The sequence below is a fragment of the Equus asinus genome, chromosome 11 (assembly GCF_041296235.1).
Source record: "Equus asinus isolate D_3611 breed Donkey chromosome 11, EquAss-T2T_v2, whole genome shotgun sequence".
Lineage (NCBI taxonomy): Eukaryota > Metazoa > Chordata > Mammalia > Perissodactyla > Equidae > Equus > Equus asinus.
The window spans coordinates 22,064,642-22,088,921 of NC_091800.1; the positions used below are offsets into that span (position 1 = coordinate 22,064,642).

Below are 24,280 nucleotides of genomic sequence, written 5' to 3' on the forward strand. Positions count from 1 at the left end.
TGCAAAAACGGCCTGCTTTCTCCTGAAGTTTCTGCTGTTAGAGAAGACTTGCGAAGGCTGTGATAGCAGAGTGCAAAGAGGTAGGCATTTAGGATAAAAATATGAGTGCACGTCCATCCAACCCTACAGGGCTAATTCCCCTCCCTGAGCCTCAAATTCTTCATCTGTATAATGTGGTCGGGAGGTTGAATCAGAAAACAAAAGTGGTTCTAAATTTCTAAAAGACTTCTTTTCTCTATTTCCCTCTTTACCTCTTTCTTCCAATTAAAAAAGCTTAAGCTGTAAAATCATAATCCAGTCTACCTACTTTCCACATTTTTTTCTGAGTGTGCTGTGGAGTCGACTCTGACTCCTAGTGAGCCTACCCAGTCTTTATTGGCTCCATCCTTTCACCTTCCAGCTCTGTATTTGACAATGCTCCACTGCCCTTCACAGGGCTTTCACAATCAACTTTTTTCAGAAGCGGCTGGCCAGGTCCTTTTTCCTAGTCTGTCTTAGTCTGGAAGCTCTGCTGAAACCTGTCCACCATGGGTGACCCTGCTGGTGTTTGAAAACCGGCGGCATAGCTTTCAGCATCCCAGCAACATGCAGCTGCCACAGTATGACAACTGACAGACAAGTGGCGTGGTTCCCTGACCTGGAAACGAACCCCAGACTGCAGGGTGAGAGCGCTGAATCTTAACCACTAGATCACCGGGCTGGCTGCTTCCCATATACCCGAGATTAATTTAAGCACATTCTGAGTAACATGATAAAGTTATCTTTAGAAACATGCACACACCAGTTTCAGAATGGCACCCCCTGGGGTCCCTGCTGCCAATTTGGTCCAGGAACACAAAGTCAGCATCTTGATGTCGGGCAGTGTCCTGGCCAACACCCACTACCCACTCCAGTTGGTGCTTTCTCAGAAGACAACACCTTGCTTTCAAAACTGTCTACTTTTTTGCTCAAAACAATGATGGATGGATGGATAGGTCTTCATTTGACTCACTACCTGAAAAATCAGCTTCTTATGTGATTTCCCCAAAGCAGAATTAACTCACATAATTTTGTGTCACATACCAGGGCTCTTCCTTGCATAAAAAACAGTAAGATATCACCAAACTCTGGCCTGAAAGTTCTTCTAGGATATCTTGTGGTATCACCATTCCTAGGTGCATGGTAGTCATAAGTGACTTCATCAGCCAAATATGAAACTGGTTCAATACTGCCCCTGTAGGTGTCAAATTCTTATGCATTTACAACTTAATAAATTACCATTCAGGGTTGTATTAGCAAGTTTGCTTTGTTCCAGCCCTTTTATAGTTGAGACTCCCAGATTTCTGTTTCAGGTTGGAATTGGCAAATGAACTTTTCAAAGCATTTCATCCTCACAAGTCACATCTTGTCCTCTTTCACATCCACATGAGACACCAAGCCCTATTTCACTCTTGTTTAAATTCTATTATCATTGTTATTAGGAATAAACCAATAGAAATAGGATTACAAAGGGAAAGGCTCAGGATAAATAACTTCTTCCTTATAAATTCAAACACAGGTGCACACACACATGCTGGTCTGTGTGAGTTACTTCCTCCCCACATTCTGTCCTCCTGCACAAACAGTTATACAAAACAGTCCGCACAACAATGTGAGCAGCTGGTACCACAACCTGAGCAAAGGACCCCAGTTGTGTCAAGTCTCAGGCTGACTCTTGGTCTAGATGACCAGCTTCTCCACGCTAAGAGTACTTGTGGTTTCATCCTCTTCATTTGACCCAAAATATCCCGGGAGGTCCAGCATCCTCTGCTCGGCTTCAGTGAGGCCGAATGATGTATTGTCGTAGAAGGCGAACTCGGGGTGCGCCGGGAAGCTCTGGCACTTGTCTTTCCGACATTGAGAAGGGCTCAGAGGACTGACCCTCTGGTAGCTATCTTTGGGGGCAGTGGGGGAGGGCTGCTTCCTTGAGACACTCCTGTGACTGGGGGACGGTCCCCGCCGAGCTCTGTGAGGCTCTGTTCTCTCGCCTCCTGCCACCAATCCCGCCTGACGATCCCCTAGGTCTGGCTTCCTGGTGGGCTGCCCCAAGGTGTAGGATTTAGGGAGGGGGCTTAGTGGACCAGCGGTTCCACCTGCCCCTTGGAAATGGTCCAGTTTCTCAGGAAGCGCGGCAGCACCCCGACTCTGAGGCCTGAACCTGTCTTCTGCCTGGTCCCAGGTCCGCGTCCTAGAACTGTAGGCGGGGGCCTGCCGTGGGGTCAGGGTAGACATGCTCCTCTCCCTGAAGGGCCGCGCCTGCTTGGTCTCGTGGAAACTGGCTGTCCTCCGGAAGTGGGAACTCCTGGGGTGGCTCCGCTCCGACAGCCCCCCTCTGCTGCCCACGTGCCTCATCTGGGATTTGCGGATCACGGTCTGGCTGGGGCTCACGGCACAAGTGGCCTGCGAGACCCCGACATCCAGCCTGGAGGGAGGCCTCTCCCCGGCGCTGACCGCGGGCTGGTCCAGAAACGGGGATTTGATCCTGAACTTGTTTGCGGCAGCTTCTTCCGGGTTCTCCAAGTCTAAGGGGGAGACGGCGGCGGCGGCGGCGGCGTCGATGGCCGTGTCTGTCAGGGGGCTCTGAGACACGTGGTACACCTTGGTGGTTTCTGTCAGGCCTTTCTTTTTCATCTCCTTCAGCTGCTGCTGGGCAAGGCGGTAGCTGAACAGCGGTGGGATTATCTTCTGCGCGTTGGACTGGAAGCTGTCACTGCCGGGAAGCGTCGTCCTCGGGAGTGGCCGGCACGCTGCGCCTGTAGGTCAGAGGGATGCCCATGTCCCCCGGGCCCCCCACAGGCCCGTCACCCCCATCCGAGAAGCTCCCGCGCTGCTCGCTCAGCTCGCAGATGTTCTCCTCATCTGAGTTCTTCCGGAAGCTGGGCGAGTGGAGGGAGTTGTGCCGAGCGGGGGTGCTGCACTTGGGGGGGCGGCCGAACTTCCTCCACAGCGTGATGAGGACGGTGGCCACGATGATGAACAAGCACAGCGAAATCCCAGTGACCGTCACGATGTTGTTGGACTTCACCGGGCCCTGCGGCTGAAGAGGAGACGGGCTGGATGGCCGGAAAGCTACAAAAAAGGGAAGAACAAATGTATTCTCTAGTAGTGTTTTCTCTGGTGGTTTTCAGGTCTCTGAGAGGCTTTTCTAAGAACAAAGATTTCTGGTCCCACATCTGCATCTCTGCTGGCAGCTTAAGCCAAACTAAGAAACAGAGACCCATGTAAGTGAGGTGACCAGATAAGCCACACTTAAGGTGATTCCTGGACTCGGGGGCTCCTGCTGACGCTTGTCTCACATTTTTCACAAAGAAGTAGCATGAGGAAAGTTTCAAGGTAAAATCCAGGTTTTTGCTTACAATGATGTAAACATGGGATATCTGTAGTTAAATGTACCTTTGAGATGCACGTTGGAAAATTCCTACCAAGTATAAAACTTGAAATGCAAAATAATTTAGGTAGGTTGTACCTAAATTTGCACATCTCGAGAGAAATTGATAGGTGAAAGAAGATCTTCGGTAATACAACAGAATTCATTCCTCCCTTCTAATACCCAGGAACTGTCTTTCCTAAATGTTGAAGCCTCTGCTTTCTCATTCCTCTATTTTCAGCTGTCCACTTCCCTTCCTCCCTTCCAAGTGGCCTTGAGTTTTCCTCTTCTTCTCTGCTCTCTCAAACTGGTTTGTCCCACAGTCATCAAAATGTTTCAGCAAGGCTCAGAGGCCAGCGGGGCCTCAGGCTGTACTGCCACCAAAACACCTGGGAACCTGAGACCACCTAATGCCACCAGGCCTCATCTCCCTTTCCTCCGTGGTCACTGTCCTCCATTCAAGCCCTTCCAGTCACCTGTCCTCTCTCTTCTTGCCTACTCTCTTATCACCACCAGCTCTCTGCGTCATCTGCTAGACCCACACTCTCCCACTCTCTCCTCTCCTTTCTACTGTACCCTGTGGTAACCAACCTCCTCCACATCCGGAATCTCTCCACCAAACACTCCCTTTGCCTCCTTGCCTTACCTGAAGACTGAATATCCTGCAGGACACAGCTTCCCCCTGCCCACCCTCTTGGGTGGAAGCTGTGACACATACTTTATAAGCAAACAGGGCCAGAAGTAGGGTGTATCCTGTCTCCTCATTCCTGACTGCCATTTTCAACCAACTCTTTCACCTCTGTATAAAACTTCTACTCTTTTGATGCCCGTGCCATCCACCCAAACCGCCCCCGACTCCTCCTTCAACTCTGTTATCTGCCAACCTCGTGGCAGCCATCAGTCACTAGTACTTGAGTCCTACTGGAGTCCCAGTGCTTCAGTGTCCATCCAGCATGTCATACCTTTCCGTTGTCTGCAGCTGCTCCTCTTCTGAAATCTTGAACTTCACAGCCCACTTTCTGGCTGTATCCTCCCCTCTCCTTCACTCATGATTACTACACTGGGTATTCAACCTCACTGCAACTTCAGATTCCCCAACCCTTGCATTTTCTCCCAATCTGCCAGCCACCTCCTGGCCTCACTTCTCTCCCTACACCCATGATCCATCACTTAAACCATTCTCCTGCCAAAACCTCAACTCTCTGGCCACTAATACTGAGCTATAGCCCTTTCCCTGCTCTGCAGCAAAAGTCCATCCCTAGATAAATCCAGGAATGTGGGTGTGGGAATCCCAGCAGATTCTCAGCTGCTGCACCCAGGCCCTGAGCTCTGGTGGAGAAAATAATGCACCCATGCAGGCCAGTGCCTCTACGCACTGACAGCGCCCAACCTCGGCTGCCCATAACTCCGTCCATGGCTCCCTAAGCAATTCTCTCTTCCATCTTCCATTCCAATACAACTGCCTCAAAGTTTCACCACTTTCCTCACGCCCCCACCTAATCCCCTTCCTTGGCAGTCTGCTAGGTCACAAAAATAGACACCATCAGGCAAGTACATTCCCAACTTCTTCTGCCATCCTCTCCTCCCCCATAAACTTAGCAGCAGGCACATCTCTATTTACCTCTTTCTCTATGGAATTAGTGGGAGAAGTCTCTTCTTATAAAGCAAGTCCGCCCAGTACTCTCTAGGCCACCCTTCTCCAGGGGGATCGTCCCTTGGTACCAATTATCTCCAGCTTCTCCTTTGTGCAGCTCCACAGAAACATGCTCAAGCTCTTCTCACTTTGTAAAGACCTTTCTAGAACCCTCTCACTACTGCCATAGCTGTATCTTGCTCCTGGTATTCCCAGCCAAGCTTACAGAAAGAGGAGTCCACATTTGCTGACTTACTGCTTCCACATCGTCGCCTCTGGCTCCTGCAACCTGTCCCCAGGATTCCAATGAAACGGGTCCTGTCGAGGTCATTAATGATCTAATAGCCAAACGACAAATGCAAAGGCGCTCTGTCCTGATATTCCTTGACTGCTGCAGCACTGGTTACTGTCTTGACACTTCCTGTGACTTTTTCTCTTCTTGGTTTCAATGATAACATTCACTTAACTAACTGGAGAGAAGAACATGAACTTTGGAGCCAGGGAGATCTAGATCTCATCCTGGCTGCAATAGCTCTGCTCTCTCCATCAGCATCCCAGACACCTTCACCTCCACATGCCCAAGACTCATCCTCCTCCCCCCAAAACCCCCCCAGTACGATATGTCCAATCTCAACGGCATGGCCCTGCTGTCCATGCAGTTGCCAGTACCAGAATCCTGGGTTTCATCCATGATGCTTCCCTCTCCATCACTCACCACATCAGAGTCTTGGAATCCCTCTCTCCTCTGCATCCCCACTGCCAGTGCTTCATTTCTTACCTGGGTTAGTGAAGAACTCTTAACAGGCCTTTCTGCTGCCACCCCTACCCCTTCTGATTTATATTCCACACTACAGCCGAGAGATCTCTCTAGAATACAGGTCCAAACCTTCACAGCCCCTCAGAAACTGTCTCCTGCCTACCTGTCCAGCCTCGTTTTTACCACTCCCTTCTGACACACTATCCTCTAGCCACATGAAACCATTTTCCATCCTCTGGGTCTCTTAATGTGCCACTTTCTTCCATTGCTCCCTTTGCTAAAATTTCCCTTCTCACGTATTTCACCTGGTGACACCTACTCAGCTTTCAAACTTCAGTTCAATCATCACCTCCTCCAAGAATGGAGGTGTTCCCAGCATACGTTATCACCCCTGTAAGCATCCATAGCAAGCTGTGGATACCTTCATCATTGTAGGCTCTCTATTGTACTGTGTATTGTGCCTGTTTATATGTCTGCTGAGCTACTATATCATAAGCCCCTTCCAGACAGGGACATGTCTTATCCATATATTCCCAACCCAGTCACAGTAACTTGCACATAGTTGATACTCAATAAATGTTAGATTAATTAATTGATTCATTATTAAAAAGGTAACTGCAAAATGATCAATATCCCACCAGACAGAACGTGGGTACAAGGGCTATTGGATCCTCCCACTCTTGTATTGAACAAGATGGACCAAATTAATACAGAACTACCCTCAGACTTTGGCACAAAAATAGCCTTTCAAAGCCAAACAAAACTCTAAACTCTCAACCAAGTGAAAATAGTTGAATGATGACAGACGTGATTGCTGACTCATCACTTCTTCCATCTGCAGTGGCTGCTTAGGTCAGTGGGTAGCAGCATTGCTCCGGTACATTATGGAACCCCTTACTTAGCTGTCATCTCTGACTCTGGCTGGTTCCCTGCAAAACTATGGCTGGAGGAAAGCCCAAAAGCTGCGGACCTCGCCCATCTCTGCCTCATCTAGCCTTTCCCCCTTCACCAAAAGTGATGGAGATTTCCTGATGCTAAGCAGCCTGCAAACAGATCTTTACATTTCCAAAGAGTGGAAAATAGGTTGAATAGGAAAAAGAGAACACTTGGAAGAAATGACCATTTTTACCAATGTAAGCATTTAACTGAGGACCACTTAGAGTAGAAGTAGGGTACCTGCAGCACTTACCCTTTTCACTAATTTATAATGTACAAATTTCTAGTTCCCGCCTGGAATTAAAGAGTTGAGATGCCAGAACATGAAATAATACCACATATCCTAAAAATGATTGCAAATTCCAGGCTGTCGGTGCTTCTAGAAAGCTAGACTGGCTTGTATATTAAGGCAATTATTCAAGATAGGTAGCTTAGTAGATAGGTGTCATATCTAGGTCCCTGCTTTCTAGCTTTATGGTCTCGGGCAGGTCACTTACCCTCTCTGGGCCTCCGAGTCCTCATCTGTATGTGGAGATCATGATGTACCTACTTCATATGTGCAAGGCACTTAGAAAAATGCCTGGCAGGCAGCAAGCTCTCAAGATTTGAGCCCAACATAATAATCCTTACCTCATAGAATTATTGTGAGCTGTAAGTGAGCTAATGTATTTAAAGTGCTGGCACATAGCAGATGGTCAATAAATGGTTGACACTGCTGTCACTTCCAAGGGTGCAGTAGAAGCCAGTGGCAATTAATTTTAAGTTCATCTTAGTATTATGGAACTCTACATGGAATATCTTAACCCGATTCTGTTCTCCCAGAATTGAGAGGAGCAGGCATATGTGGAGGAAGTTATACACAAGGAAGGAGCTGTGGAAAGTGAAGAGGACTTGAAAAGAGCAGACAGAGAAGAGAGCCTTAGACAACAGCATGAGACACAACTGGAGAAAGAACAATTCAGGGTGGGGCCCAGGGCTTATGAAAGAAGAGGGGCAGGGTGAGGGCTAGGAGAAGAGCCTGGGCCTGAGGCTGTAATAGGAAAACCCAGAAGTGAGGATATCCTCAGGATGCTAGAATAAAGAGAACAAAGCCTACAGTATTGGTTGGAAAGACGAGACAGCAACAATGATTTTCTAAGGCCACAGGCCGGGACACTGGCCAGGATGTAGCCAGATGCCTGTGGTTTTGGCTAAAAGGTGCTCTTTAGCCAAAAGTTGTGTTGGGAGCCAAACACAGAAAAACACCTAACTTCTCCCTGTCCCAAAGGGAAAAGGAACTAGGGATGGTTTTTTAACCTGGAACTGGACAGTGGAAGAAGGCAGGACTTGACAGAATGACTTTATCTGAGAGTTGGGACCAGAGCAAAGGCCAGCCAACTAAGTGGAGGGCTGATTGTATATCAGAAGGTGGGATGGTGTGTGGGACGAGCAAGGAGCCTTTATTACTATAACCTATGCCAAATGAATGGGATGCAGCTAACTAAGTCATGTGAGCATCACATCTATGGACCATACACATCACTTATTGAGCATCTACCAGTGTGTACCTTCAAGATGCTTAGACGATTAAGGAAAGGTCAGTCTCCAGGTGAAGGAAAGAAGAAATCTCCCCACCTTCTCCTCCTGGGTAGGGGTGGTATGGAATACATGTAGAGCCATTCAAGGGACAAGACAAGCTGTCTTGCCTCGTTCTGACAAATAACCGTCTGTGTGGTCCCCTAGGGCTTCTCTGGGATGATAAGGAGAAGAAAACTTTTTGAATGTTTTCCCACAGTTTTGGTGGGGAGAAGTAACAAAACAAAAAAGCTCTTGGGAAGAAATGATCATCCCACCCATTTTTGTATTTTTAAAAATTATTTAATATATCTGAAGTTTTAAGTTAGATAGATTTCCGTGTCATTTCCTGATCTTCCACAGTGGTAAATGCCCTGTCATCCCACTGGCCAGTTACTCCCAGTCATAGACACACTAAGGAATACAGGGTTAGTACAGCCAACAGCAATAAGAGAACGTTAATGAGTCCACCCCCGAACTCAGACTGGTGACTTTCAGGCAGCTTGGGTTCAAGAATCTCTCAGATGGAGGCTCTGAGGAGAGACTCCTGAAGGCAGAATACCTACCAGCACACTCCTCCAGGGAACACAGGGAGGTCTCCGAGGACATTCCGGGGCAGCCAGGTCTGGAGCGGAAGGAAGTCAGGCACACGCGGCGACGCTCTCTGACACCATCCCCACACGTGACACTACACTGGCTCCACGGCTGCCACAGTCCCCAAGTTTCTGCAAGGACATTAGCCATGCTTTTAATGCTAGTTCATTTGAGAATCAGACTTTAACTGTACCCAAATGAAGCAGCCAACTCAAATCTCAGGTCTTGAAAAGTCAGTAAATAAAAACATTCCTAAAGATGTGAAAAAGCTGGAAAAGAGTGTTGCTCCTACCCTTAAAACAAAGAAAGGCTATATAATCTACAAAACACTAACCTTCCTAGAACCCCACAGAGGTAAGATCACAGGGCCACCAACTAGCCTGGAATATAAGGAAAGACAGGATGCAAACACTGCTTACCTGGGGCAGACACCAGGCCTCATATAAGCTGGTGAGAAGTCATCTAAAAATGTAATGAACTGCTAGAGGCCTAGTATGGGCTAGCATGGGAATATAGGACCCCTGGGAGCCACATATGCAGGGGGAATTTGTACCCATTTGCAGGCTCTTCCCGGATCTCAGCAGATGCTCACAAGGACTGAGAGCAGAGAAAGCCTCCCTTGTGATGGAAGCCCAAGCAGGGAAGGAGCAGCGCTGTGGGAAAGACACAGACCTCACCCAGACCCTCCTCCACATCTGCTCTATCAACAAAAGCCTTGACCACTGGGGACAAGGCAGCAAGCCTTGTAACTCTAAGAGCACCGGTTGAAACTCAGTGCCACTACGGAATGGAGAAGGAAGAAAATCCTTCACCCTGGAAAGGAGCAGACAATATCCTGGGCCCAGACTATGAGAGAGCTTCTAGCACTGGGGAGGGGCAGGATCATCAGGAAGGCCCCATCACTGAGACTTTGGGGCACAGCACTTGCCTGAGACTAAGGCTGAACTGGAACAAGAGGATGCTCTCCCACACCCATTGCCTGACCCCCATGCTGCACCAGGCCAGCAATTACCACGTATCAAGTAACAACAGTCTACTGCTGAGGCAGGGGCAAGAGTGACAGGAAAACCTCTCTGATGTACAGGCTCAAGCCTGAAGCTGAGGGTGCAACAGAAGCATGGAGAAAAACCCTCTGGCAACCCAACTCCTACCCTAATCACAAAGTAACATTAGAAAATTTTGAACTCTGTCATGCACTGAAGGTAGCCATAGCAACAGCAAAAGCCCAAACAGCCCCAATTCCTTACCACATTGACCCAATCCCCACACTAAAGGCCTAGCAAAAACAGGGTATGCCCATTTCCAGGCATAAATACTATCTGTCGGTGTCTACAATTCTAAAAAAGATGTCCAGCTTTCAAACAAAAATTGTGAGATACACAAAGAAGCGAGAAAAAAACCATAAACCATCTAGAGACAAAGTAATCAAGAGAACCAGACTCAGATGTGACCCAGATATTGGAACTATCAAAGAGAGAAGTTAAAATAACTATAATTAATATGTTAAAGACTTTAGTCGAAAACATGAGCAAGATGCATGAACAGATGGAAAATTCATCAAAGATTCATAAGCTTAAAAGAATCAAATGGAATGAAATGAATAGCGTGCTAACAGAGATGAAGAATGCCTTCCAGAGGCTCACCAGGAGACACGACACAGCTGAGGAAAGAAGCAGTGACTCTGAATACAGATCAATAGAAATCACGAAAACTGAAACACAAAAAGGAAGAAAAGAGTGAACAAAACAGAATAGAATACACAAGAGGTCTGCGACAATATCAGATAGTCTCTTATACAAGTAACTGTAAAATAGCAGGAATGTATTATGTGTTTATAGGGCATATAAAGTAAAATGTATGACAACAATCACACAGAGAATGGGAGGAATGAATTGGGAGTGTACTGTCACAAGACCCTTACACTACATGTGAAGCAATATAACATTATTTGAAGGCAGACTGAAAGCAATTAAAGATGAATATTGCAAATTCTAGGACAACCACTAAAAAACATTTTAAGGTAGAAACAATAAACCAACAGTCTAAAGTAAACCATAAAAAATATTCAATTAATACAAAAGAAGCCAGAAAAAAGGGGGAAAAGAAACAAAGAACAGATGGAACAAATATAAAACTACCAATATGGTAGATCTTGGGGTCGGCCCCGTAGCCGAGTGGTTAAATTGGCACGCTCCACTGCGGCAGCCCAGGGTTTCTCTGGTTCGGATCCTGGGCACGGACATGGCACTGCTCATCAAGCCATGCTAAAGCGGGGTCCCACATATGCCACAACTAGAAGGACCCACAACTAAAATATGCACCTATGTACCGGAGGGCTTTGGAGAGAAAAAGGAAAAATAAAATCTTAAAAAGAAAAAAAGCTGGTAGATCTTAATCCAACCATACAATGATTACAGTAAATATAAATAATCTAAAGACACCAATTAAAAGACAGATTGTGAGACTGGATAAAAAAGCATGACCCAACTACATGCTGTTTAAAGGAAATACCTTAAATACAAATACATAAATAGGTTAAAAGTAAAAGGATGGAAGAAGTTATACCTTGTGAACATCAATCAAAAGAAAACTGGAGTGGTTATATTAACGTCAGACAAAGTAGATGCCAGAACAAGGAATACTACCAGGGATAAAGAGGGACAATACATAGAGATAAAAGGGTCAATTCAGCGAGGAGACTTAACAACCCTCACAAGACCAGAGCTTCAAAATACATAAAAAACACTCCCCAAACAGTCATTATTGCTTGAGAAAGGCAAACTTCTCTTGCAAGCATAGGTGCAACCACTCCCAGATAGAATAACTGAGTAGTCCCCTCTTAAAAAATAATCCTAATTGCCTACTCTATCAGCACCCATCCAACCCCAAGACCCATCAGGTCACGCCAACACTAGGCACCAAAACAACCTCTGCATAAAAGCCCTTCTTCATCCTTTATGAAAAAAAACTCATACCGCAGTCAAAGGTATATAAAGCACTACGAAAACATGAGGAGAACGTGGAGGGCAGAGACATTCTCAGGTGAGCCAAGTGGTGCAATCTTTGGAGTGAGTGACTCATGGAATATGAGTTCTTCACAGCAATTAAAAGTTTCTGGGATCTTCACAAGAGTGGGAGCATTACAAACCAGTATCCTGGACTCACATCAACTGAGGTGTGGTAATTATGTTCCACCCAGAGGTCCAACTGAACACAATATCGGTTCTGTGCCTCCCAGATCACACTGCAGCTCCTCAAAGGGTAGAACAATGAGCCGGCTTTGTCCTCAAGCTTCAGAGCTGTCCAGACACTAAGCCCCCAGTGCTCGCAAAGCTTTGGGACTCTCATAATAAAGTCTCTCTAAGTTAAAGTATTATGATTTATTTTTCAAATATCTACTAGGAATTCCACTACTGTGAAATCTAAATTGAAAATTAAGTCAATGTATAGTTTATCCTTCCCTTGTGCTCATATTTAAGACCACAAAAGGGAGAATTACAAAAGCTGAGAATCTTTCTGTTATTCTTTCTTAACTCTGCCTTTACTTTACATAAATGTAATTTATTTAAATACTGAAAGTCATTTGTCAAACGGAAAACAAAAATTTCATTAGTAGGTGCCAGAAAAAAATGAAAGTTTTAATAAAAGCTTGAATCTTAATGTCAAAAATCTCATTTTGAAATGTTGTGTCCTTTGCCCTTGAAAGTGAAATCACAGCTTATATGATAATCAACAATGAAAATAAGCAAACATTTAAGCTACGTTTTGTCTTTTTATTTCCAGATCAAATTAATCAAATAAGAAACACAGGAAAACATTAAAATAAAGCAATGGAAAAATTTAATCAGGCAAATAAAAAAATGCCTTAAGTAACTCTATCTGTTCCCTGAAGATTTCTACTAATAACTTTGAGGGAAATACTTGGCAAAATGGGAAGTAATTAAATAACTGTAGTTCATGTTTTAGAAATGAAGAGCAAGATGACCAATATTCCAAATAGTCTTAACTTTATGAATGGAAGGCTGTCTGTTTTGTCCTGTTTAGATGTCCACACATGCGTTCACACTCCATAACAAACCTGTTTTGCCAGGATAAATACCTTTCAGGCCACTCGAGAGGATAGTAATTCTGAATGAGCAAAATTTTTCTGGAATAGTAGAAGGGAGATTGTTTCCACCCCAAGACTATCTGAAGGAACGCAGCCTGTGAAATATTCACATCTGCAAGACATTTCGCTCAAAAGACTAAGGTAACTAAACAAAACATGCTGATAAGAAGATTCTACTGACATGAGTGAGTAGCTACAAGCAGCAGTAGGAGCAAAGTCTCCTGGATAAGCAGTTCAGATTTTCTGGGCACAGAACAAGGCTCACTTATATTGGACAAATCATGCTTCTGCCTGGGCCAGTGGACTCCAAAGTGAGTTGTATGTCGCTCAAGGGGGTGGGCAGCACAAGACGAACCCGTGAGAGGAGGAGGAAAATATTAGAACATTTTTTTAATCTAAAAGCTTTATATTGTTTAATACATGGATTGACAGCTGATTATATGGGAGGCACCATAGAATAGTGGTAAAAGCAAACTGTCGAGCCAGTCTAACCACCAGTGGTGGTTTAGCCACTTAACCACCATTGACCTTGTTCAAGTTACTTAACCTTTCGGTGCCTCCACTTCTGCACCTATAAAATTGACAGTATAATAAACCTAACTCATAGGGCTGTTATGAAGATTAAATGGGTTAATATTCATAAAGCACTGAGACCAGTGCCTCATGCAAAGTAATCACTATATAAATGTTAGCTTTATCATGTCACATGGTCACATACAGCACGTCAGCTGTCCTAAAGGGATCCCAGAGGAAGAGGGGGAGCTGCACTGAATGAAAGGGTTTTACTGGTTCATTGACTTTCAGAGAAGTGACGAGTATTACAGCATCCAAGGGTCTGCTTACAGGGATTTTTAAATTATATTTTCTAGTTTTAGGTAAACTAACTCACAAAGTAGACAAGTGGCTTAATCCGATTTCAGCAAAGGATTAAAGATAAAACCATTATCGCAAACAGCTACAAATAAGAACAAAATGACAGGGGTGACAGCACTCCTATTCTTGGTAAAAAGCTCCTGTTTAGTCATTAGGAAGGAAAAACAAGATCATCTATTCGGAGAAACAAAAAGACGGCCAAAAATGTTAAAATATCAAGAAAACTATGCATTAAATATGTACAATTTTTGTCAAAAAATAAGTAAAAAAATAAAAATATGTGAATATGAATTTATACCCTCTATCAATAATAATTCTCAACTCAAATATATATATTTTTGGCCTTGAGATACAGGGTCCATACTCCCTATCTGAAACTCTTGGGGCAGATGTGTTCAGAATTTAGAATTTCTCAATTTCGATTTTTTCAAGTTATTACAGTGCCTGTGCTGTATATTACTAACACTCCCCTAGTGGGATCTCAGGCAGCATCCCATAACCAAACGCATTAACATTTCTGCAGAGAAAAATATAAACATTCACACTAAATAGGATAAATGAAAATCATAAATAATCATTTTTGGCAACATCTATTATATATTTGCTGTAAATCGTTATTTACACACTATCTTCAGGCCCCAAGGAGACAAAAATCCATAGGACTTAGTGATTTATTATTCATAGGAGCTGAAGGAGAAGAGGAAGACGCCTGGGTTTCTGGTTTGAACAATGAGATGGGAGGTGGAGTCCAGCACTGAGGAGCAAGATTAGGGGGTAAGATGATGAATCCAATTCCAGGTACATTGCTTTTGGGGTACCTGGGAGCCATCTGAGGGGTGACAGCTATTCAGCAGCTCTTGGATGCAGGGGAGAGGCGCCAATCTGGAGTCGTTGGCCAGGACAGTAATCACTTAGGAAGTGTGTGAGGAGTAAAACAATGCAGAGGTCCAACACTGAAGGGATGAGAGGAGGTGGTGGAACTGGCAGGCAAAGGAGACAGCCACGGAGGTAGGAGGTAAACAAGGTGAGTATGAGGTCACAGAATCAAGGTCAATGAAGATACGGAGGTCTGAAAAGCACCCCCGGATTTGGAGACCTGGAAGTCGTCTGCTGGCTGCTTTAGTGACACCATTTTCAAGGGAGGGGTGTGGGTTTCGAGTGGGTTGAAAAGTGAATGTGAAGTGAAGAAATGAACCCCAAAGTGTAGGCAACCTTTTCAAGAACCTGGACTATGAAAGGAAGAGAGAAAGAGGGTCTTAATTGTTGGAGAACCAGGGGTTGAGGGGCGGGGTCTGTTTTGTTTTTAGATAAGAAAATTAAGTACATCTCAAAGTTGATGGGAATGAGCCAGTAAAGAGGGACAGTTAAAGACAGGAGAGAGAGAGGATAATGATTAACACAAGTTTCCTGAAATGAGCGGAGAGGCTGGGATCCACAGTGGAGAGGAGGGTTGACCTTGTACCAGAGGAATGACACCTCTCCTCCGGTGACAGCAAAGAAGGGGGAGAGGATGGGACGATGCCTGTAGGTCTACATAGATTTCAGTGGGAGGGCGAGGGAGCTCACACCTGATGGCTTCCAGCGACTCTGTGTGGTCAGAGGCAAAGTCAGCTCTGAGAGTTAGCCAGGGAGTAGGTGAGGTCCAAAGAGAAAGCAGGAGGTCTAAACGAGCTATTGTGGGGAACAGGAGCAGAGCCGACCAGGGTGCCTTACTGGGTGGCATGGTGAACCCAGCTGAGAGGAGAGGCATGACCCACCCACACTGGCCCCAGTGTACTTGGGTGTGACCTTCTCGTCCAGCTTGGGTACAGTGGGCGGCTGGCAGATTGCTGGATCCATGCAGAGCTGGGGTGTGGCCTGGCAGGTGCAACGGAAGAACAACAGGGCAGAGGAGTTTATGGTATTAGTAGGAAAGTGATTAAAGGGATGGGCCACAGAATCTAGGCCAGATAGAGAGGTAAGTGCAAGCAGGGAAGTGGCCAGTGGGCAGGGACAGAGTTAAAGGAAGGGGACGTCTTCTAAAAAGAGAATGTGGGTGAATTTGGAGCAAAATACACTTGGAGTTACAAAGATGGCCCAGGTTTGGGCCATGAGGGGGCACAGGCTCAGTAGGGAGGAAGGTAAGAGCATATGTAAGTGACCCAGGCAATCTCTGCCAGATTAGCCTCTTGCCAAGACCAGGCCTGCACCCAGCAAAAGGGAAAGAAAGGCAGAGGAACATGCGGGGTGGAGGGGATGGTGATAACCCCCTTTCCTGTGATTAGCTAGGGCATTACCCAAAGAATCCAGAATTTGAAGAAGTTTAAAAATCTTGCCCTGTAATCTCACTAAACACACTTCCTTCCTCTAAGGAAGGAGATGTACTCAGCTGAAGGAAGACAGAAGTTACTAAACACGATTTGGGATTTAGCTTTGAACTCTGATCGTACCTGCCATGGATTTGCCATGTGACATAATAATATAATTTTTAAAATATAATGTAATAATAGCTAATGTTTATTGGTGCTTCCTATATGCCAGGCACTATGCTAAGAACTGTATCCATTTCCTTCATTCAATTCTCACAACTCTCTGAGGTAGATACTCTTACTATGTCCACTTTACTGATCGGGAAACCGAGACCTAGAGAGGTTACATGAGTGGCCAGCCAGGTCTGTTTATCAGGACTCTTGACTTTTTATATAAGGATGATAATGCCGTTTGGGACATTATGAGGAGTAAACCATAAAAATTATGATACAGTTCATAGAAAATTAAGTTCACTTAAATTCAAAATCATAATTTTGATTGCATGAAGGCATCAATTTGATTTAAAAATTTTTTTTAAAATCTCAATACCAACCTATATTTCTCTGAATTAGCATGCACTCCTTCTCCTTTGTGGAAAAATGGCTTCCGCTGGAAACACCAAAGTCAAAACAGTACTTATTCCTCCCCATGTCAAACAAAGTGCAGTTGAATACTGTTCTCCTCTCTCCCAAGTTCAGGCTGTTTTCAGCCAGTCGAATGATCGCTTCCCCAGGGTGTCTGGGGGCTTCCTTGAAGACGGCGACCACTCCTTGGACAAAGATGCATGGTGGGGGCAGCACCATCACCTCCACCCCAGACTCACATGTGAGTTCCGGCACCATCACTAGTTTGTATCCAAATTTCTGGGCCAGGTCAATGGGTCCTGTGGAGGTAATGACCGAGTCTCGGCCAAGCAGCTTCAGCACCACAGTGACATAGGCTTCAGGCCCCACAGGTGCACAGCCAAACTCAACCCATTGGCCTTGAGAGAGTTCTGTCCTCTTGCTAGTTCTTATCTCCAGTGGCTGTCCCTGACTCTTTCTTGCCTCGGGAAGACTGTTGCTGAAGATGACATCCACCAAGATGTTGGGCTTGTCCACAGGGAACGGGCACAGTGGCTGATTGGTAAAAAGGCCCACCTGGAAGGTACCTTCTGCTGCCTTGGATGTCCTATTTAAGTCAACGTGAAAGACAGGCCATTCCACCTTGGGAAAGGCACTTTTCTCCCACGAGGGGACGGGAGTGCTGTTGTCTGCTGCTTCTGGAGTCATCATGAACCAGTAGTTGCCAGCCTCTTTGAAGTAGAAGCACTCAAACTCGAGCGTCCCCTGGGACTGGTTGGTCAGAAGGTACTTGGTGGTAACAGTCTGGTTGGTGTCAGCCTCCAACAACAGGACAGATACATTCCTCAGCATCCCATTAGCACCATCGAAATAATGGAAATCCACAGACACCGTGTGGTTGCTTAGCGCTACATGGCCTGGCTCTCCCAAGAGGAGGTATTCAGCTTCTCCAAGAACTGAAATGAAATGGTCAGAAAGGGCTTTAAAAAGGTGTTTTGAGCAGGACTATTGGTGCCATTGAAGAAAACAGCATTTTAGACACAAGAGAAGTCTGAACTGAGCCAAGGATGATGTAAAATGATGCCGAGTGCTTATCCTGGGAGCTGGGCACTGTGCTGCTCCCATTCTAAAGGGGCTTGTTCCTACATTTCATCTTTCATGGTTATGTTTAAAGTAACTAATCAGCGATAAATACTCTGAACTCACAACACTGAATAATGTAATATATTTGCAATGAAAATCTACAGTGCAAGAGTAACGACTCTCAACATAAAAATCCAACACCTCACTTTTCTCACTGTAATCAAATTCTGGTGTTTAAGTATTTGGGGAAAATGGATTTACAGTGAAGTGAAAGAAAGCTTGGTTTAAATGATATAATATAAACTGCTCTAGACTATTTAAAATGTAAGATCCCAAATATACTTCAAAGTTATTATTTTCTGATATTCAAGACAAGTACTTGGGCATTTTCACCAGTAAAGGAACCAGTGCCCTTGGTTTGTATGAGACAGAAGTATTTAAAGGAATAAGAAATGTTGACACTATTCTCCAAGGATCATCCAAGGGGTAGAGTGACCATTTATGAAGTAGCCTGGCTTGCCCTTGACAATTTTAATGACATTACAGTAAGTCCTATTGGCCTAGAGAGAAGAGATGACTACTAGCCCACAAGTATCACTCAGTTAGGATCAATCATACCTTCTTAAAAAAGACCTATCTGAGCAGCTGAAGTAGAGAGTGGAGAAAACAGACACACAAGAATCCTTGTTTCTATTTTGAATCTTATCCAAATACATATCAAAGGAGACAGAATTTGGCAAAGTAATAATCAGCTGGCCCATGGCTGTGGTAAGAAATAATTCTAGACTTAAGGGGCTGCAGCATCCTTTTGGTTGAAAAACAACATATGTATGAATTTATTAGTCTTAATATGTATACATAATATAATACAATATATTATATTAATAATAATAACATACACATCCTATATGTCCAAAAGACTCAATGTGTTGTTTGGGTCGGTAGTCTTTAAATATACCTTACATGTATTCAATCAATGATTGTTAGAATCAGCACATGAATATATGGGCACATAAAGGTTTGGGTTTGTTTTTTTTAATTAGTTCAGCATTTTACCCATTTCTTATTTAAGATGAGGTGAAATAAAATACATAAAACTTGGACAGACCTGAATGCTTGATCACCACTTGCTTGGAAACCGTAATATGATAAAGCTCTTTATTTTCACTTAGTCAGTACAGAAGTTGAGGGATACTCCCCTTTGGATGGAGATGACTCAAGTTTGAGGAAGGAAGCTGATTTTGGAGCAGCTTGGATACTGGTTCAGAGCCCACCTGGTAGCTTTTTGGGAATAGGTGGCTAAAGAGACTGCAGTGCTCACCATAGCCCAAGGAAGGAGCTAAGACTGAGAACACATGTCAGATTAATTTGAATCTGATGGGGCAGGATGGTTCTGAGATGCATTTTAAGATCGAGAGGCATACACCCCTTAGCTAACTAATGAAAGCCTACTGTCAAGGACAGAGATTGGCAATGAGGCAGATCAGATTCTGATTTGATGGGCAGCCAGCTAAAGAAAGAGACACACGTGCTCACTTGGAAATGGAGAAAAAAGATACAGTTGATGGGTACCAGCAGTGGCAAAGAGAGAACTTGCTACTTTACTCTAAAACCTTTGTTTTTACAAAGAAGAATACATTCTCATTTGGAAAACTACAGTTTGGTTGTATCATATCCTGACTACTACAGTACAGTCACGACTCGCTTAACAGTGGGGATATGTTCTGAGAAATGTGTTAGGCGATTTCATCATTGTGTGAACATCATAGAGTGTACTTACACAAACCTAGATGGCATGGCTTCCCACACACTAGGCTATATAGTACTAACCTTACAGGAACGCTGTCGTATATGTGGTCCATTGTTGACTGAAACCTCGTTATGGAGTGCATGATTGTAGAGTGTTCTCTATTCTCTCATTTCTTCTCTCTCCATTCCTTTATTGTATTTAAAGTAACTCATGTCTCAATATAAGCATGTTTTCTTTTAAAAAAACTAACTGGTAGCAACATATTTAATCAACATCAAGTGATATTGATAGAGAAGAAGGGAAAAAATCCAGCTCTATGAAAATATCTCCTTTTCCCTCAGTAGCTTGTGCACTCAACTTCTATGTTCTGCTCTATTTTACACTCATTCAACTTTTATTTTTACATTCCAGTGAGATATTTTGCTCTCAACAATGACAAACATCCTAGCAGATTTTATTTAAATAGAAGACTTTGATGTCTTTATTTACCATTTCGAAACCAAGGACACTTTTATAATTTTTTGTATGAGGCTGTTACACATAGAACAATCTGTTTTTAAGTAGGGATCAATGATTCTAAAAGAAATGAATCCCAGATTGGTTTTCAGTAAATCAAGCATCTTCTTGTTTAACTAAACTTCTTAAAAAGAAAAGACTAGGGAAGGAGATTCCCCGGACACAATGAACAATATACACTCTGGTCTAATTAAGTGGATATGCCACTGATACGAGACGAGCCAGGATGCTCTGTCTCTTGAATCATAATTTCTTCATCAATTTGAAAACAATTTCCACTCTCATACCATCAACTGCTTAGATGAACTGCTATGAAATATTTCGAAATCATCAAAAGAAAAGAGTATTACATTGTTGAATCTATTGGTTCAGTAGTTGCATACAACTGAGAAATGAACTCTATTTTTTGAGGCAAAAATGCAGTCCCTTAAGAGAACCCAGGGTTGCAAGGATCACAGTCTAAAAGGTACTGCACTGGAGACCCTGCCTTGCCTCCTCCACACAGGGTCGACATCAATGCATTTCTAAACCTCACGCTGATGTTTCTTTGTTGACACCTATAGCATTAAGTATGCTCACAATACTCACCACAATCACAGAGCACCACCAACAAGCGATTTGAAAAGTCTTTCAACATTTGTTTCATTCTGATCAGCAAAATCCCAGGTCTTTGGTCTCCTCATGTCCTTTCTCGCATCCAAATTGTGAATTTTTTTTTCAAAAACACCTGAAACCAGAACCTCAAAAAATGGATGGCTCTGTTCAATGTGATTCATAAAATAGTAATCATGAAATGATAAAACCATTCTAAGAAGTCAAATTTCCTAGTTGGTACTGAAAACAAAATAAGGAGGACACTAATTTTTCCCGGGGAAATGATCTGTAATTCTGCATGTCCCTTTTGTTCCGTGATAGAGCACCTGTTAAGAACATTCAGGTATGCCCAACACCAAGATTGTCTTTGCGAGACAGCAAGTCTTTCTCTTTATAGCACATCCTTACATGGAGAGTTTGCTATTATTTGCTTAATTTCATCAAAGCCAATAGCCAATCTAAATGATACATCTGCTAGTCATTTCACAATGATTAATATACTAAATTTTTGCCAAAGTTTCATTGCACTGTGTAGACCTGCCTTGCTTCCACAAATGGGCTTACCAACACTGTCTCTCTTACACAATTGGTGTGTTAGTAGGATTGCTTCATTTCTTAATGCCTAGGAGCTCCATCAAAACTATCAGACCTTTAGAAAAGATACCCAGGGTATTACAATTAAATGAGAACTCCCTGTGACCCTGAGTCCCTTGTTTAGGGCACTGTAAAGAGAAAACACAAACAACAATTATCATCTTCTGTCAGTCTTCCAATACTTGCCGCTGCTGGTATCCGTCAGGAGACAGACGATTTCATGCGGCAATCTTCCCAAAGCACCTAGGAGGGCAGGAAAGACCCTGCTGGCCTGTGGTTCAGAATGACTTGTGGAAGGAGGCACTTTGATATAAACAGACTATTAGGTGATAGAATAAGATGTAGGGCATTTAAGTGCCACTTTTTTCATACCAAAGTCTAGGAAACTATGGGCTACTAAACATAACCAAATGTATATTTTCTTAATGTTTACATTCCCATTATGCACAGCTAATATATTTTTACTAAGCATATTATATTCCAATATATGTATGTTACATCCCTTTAGATAAGACAGAAATTAATGGAATGTAAAGAATTGATGGAAATAATAAAAAATTCAATGGAAAGAGAACTGGTGTGTCTCCACGAGCTTTTTTTTTCCTTTTGAGGAAGATTAGCCCTGAGCTAACATCAGCTGCCACCATCTTCCTCTATTTTATATGTGGGACGCCTGCCACAGCATGGCTTAGCAAGTGGTGCGTAGGTCCACACCTGGGCTCTGGGCCCTCGAACCCCAGGCCGCTGAAGCAGAATGTGGGAATTTAACCGTTGCGCCACAGGGCTGGCCCAGGAGGTTCCTTTCAGTAGAAATTAGCTGAACAAAGGAAATACTGGACTTCCTCAAAGGGAAGCAGAGATTTGAAGTGTAATTATGCAGATGATTAGAGCTCCCTCCCCTCCCTAACAAAAAAAAGGAAATTCAGTTTTGCTGGAATTAAGCATAGATTGGACCTAATCTTTTCCTTGAGCGGGGATGGGAAACTTGGCCAAAGACAGCAGGTGAGCATCATTGGATCTCCTGGGCAAGTGTGGGTGCTGAGGGCACTTTAAAGACTTCCTTTAAGTCACTGATCCTCAGTAACCAAAGAAAGGAGGAGCAAGGCTGGCCCTGTGGCTGAGTGGTTAAGTTTTCGAGCTCTGCTTCAGCGGCCCAGGGTTTCTCTGGTTCGGATCCTGGGGGCGGACATGGCACCACTCGTCAGGCCATGCTGAGGCGGCGTCCCACATGCCACAACTAGAAGGACCCACAACTAAAATATACAACCATGTACTGGGGAGACTTGGGGAGAAAAAGCAGGAAAAAAAAAAGATAAAAAAAAAAAAAGAGAGGAGGAGCAGGTGATCTGTAGCTCCCAAAAGTTGAACTTGCTTCTCCCAAACTGCTTGCTTCCCCATGACAATCATTTCTTAAAGAAGCTCCTAATCACAACTGATTTTGCAATTATAACACATTTTCCTTCTTTGAAAATGACCAGTAAAACACAGAATTGTGTGATAATCTACATTTAGAGCTGAATGGAAATGGAATTATAAAATACACCAGCCTACCTGAAAATCATAATAAGGATGTTTTTTTAAAATGTTCTCACTTTTGAAAATAAATGCTCAATTTTTACCAGCTCAACCATTAATTTGAAGATATTAACAGAACACCCCAGAATGGAATGGAAGGCTGGATAAAAAGCACTACACTTTTTAAAGAAGATAGCATGCTTCTTTAATTTTCCTTTTTTTACACCTTGCTTGCTTTTCTTCCAACGTGTTCCCAATACACTACTGGCTACTTATGTTTGGCTTGAGAATCATTTTGAGAAAAGAAGAACTTAGGTGTATTTCATACACATTTTAAGATACTTCTATATAGCATTCACATACAAAAACGTTTACAGACAAATTTTAAATGTATCTGTTGTGAATATTCTCAATGGCTAACAGCATCATGCCAAGCTCAGATCCCATGTTTTTGCTGAAACCAGCTAAGAGAAACCCCTACAGGGTCTTCACAGCTGCCGAAAAAGAAAATAAATTACGCTAAAGTCCATGGGACCAATGACTTACCAAATAAAAGGGAAAATAAAAATAAGCAAAGTGATTTTTGACCCTTCTGACAACCACGCACACGCTCGTGTGTGTATATATCTAATAATAATATTTATTAGGAGGAAATCCCTAATTCCAAAGCAGCTCGTGTAAACAGGCCTTATTTATATATTCGATCGGCTCTACCCTGGTCCCCCGGGCTGGACGCAGCTTCCCTAGAAGCTGGGCGCTCCCCACCTCCACTCAGCTTTCCAAAGGCCCGCAAGTCAAGTTCATACTTGGAAATCCAGCCCTGCCCGCGTCGCCAGCACAAAGCCCTCTTAAAATGAGGACTGTTCTGAAATGCTTATATCTCAGAGAGGATTTCTTTTTAGAAAGACCCAAACTTGTTCTGAAACGCTTAGCATCCCAACTGGGACTCAACACCCCGCTACCGTCAGCCTCAGCCCCTCGGCCACACCTGCGCCAGGGGAGAGCCGCGCTCGCGTTAAAGCCGGGACTCCGAGATGCGGAGAGGCACACTTTTCCAAGCGCGTTCCTCGGCGGCAGAGGCTGAGCACTAAGAAGCGAAGGCAGGGGACCGGGAGCGTCCAGGGAACGGGAGTGTCCACCTGTGCTTTCAGGCTGCGGGGAGGGAAGGGGCGGCCGGGTCCGGGCGCACTGCCGGGCCCCGGCGGAGCCACCGGGAGCCCTCGCGGCTCAGCAGCGCCCGCCGGATCGCGGAAGGCTCTTCTTACCTCTCGGGACTGGTGGGCGCAGCAGCCCGGGCCGGGGCGAGCGAGGCGACGAGAAGGGTGGCAGGAAGGAGGCCTCAGGGGCCGCGAGGCAGGGCGTCGAGCATCCCGCGTCCCAGGACTGCGCGCCCTGGACAGCAGCGCCGGGTTCCCGCAGCCCCGCCCGGGCCCGCCCCGAAGGCGCGAGGAGGGCGGCACCCGGAGGGCCGCACCCGGAGGGCGGGGGACCTTGGCGAGCGGCCACGTCTGCCCCCGCCCTCTCTGGGCTGCGCAT

General features: G+C 44.5%; 1 pseudogene; it reads right to left on the bottom strand.

The window, feature by feature from the left end:
- Positions 1 to 1,556: 1,556 nt before the first annotated feature.
- LOC139039785 (thrombospondin type-1 domain-containing protein 1-like) lies at positions 1,557 to 24,147 on the bottom strand (annotated as a pseudogene).
- Positions 24,148 to 24,280: the final 133 nt, after the last annotated feature.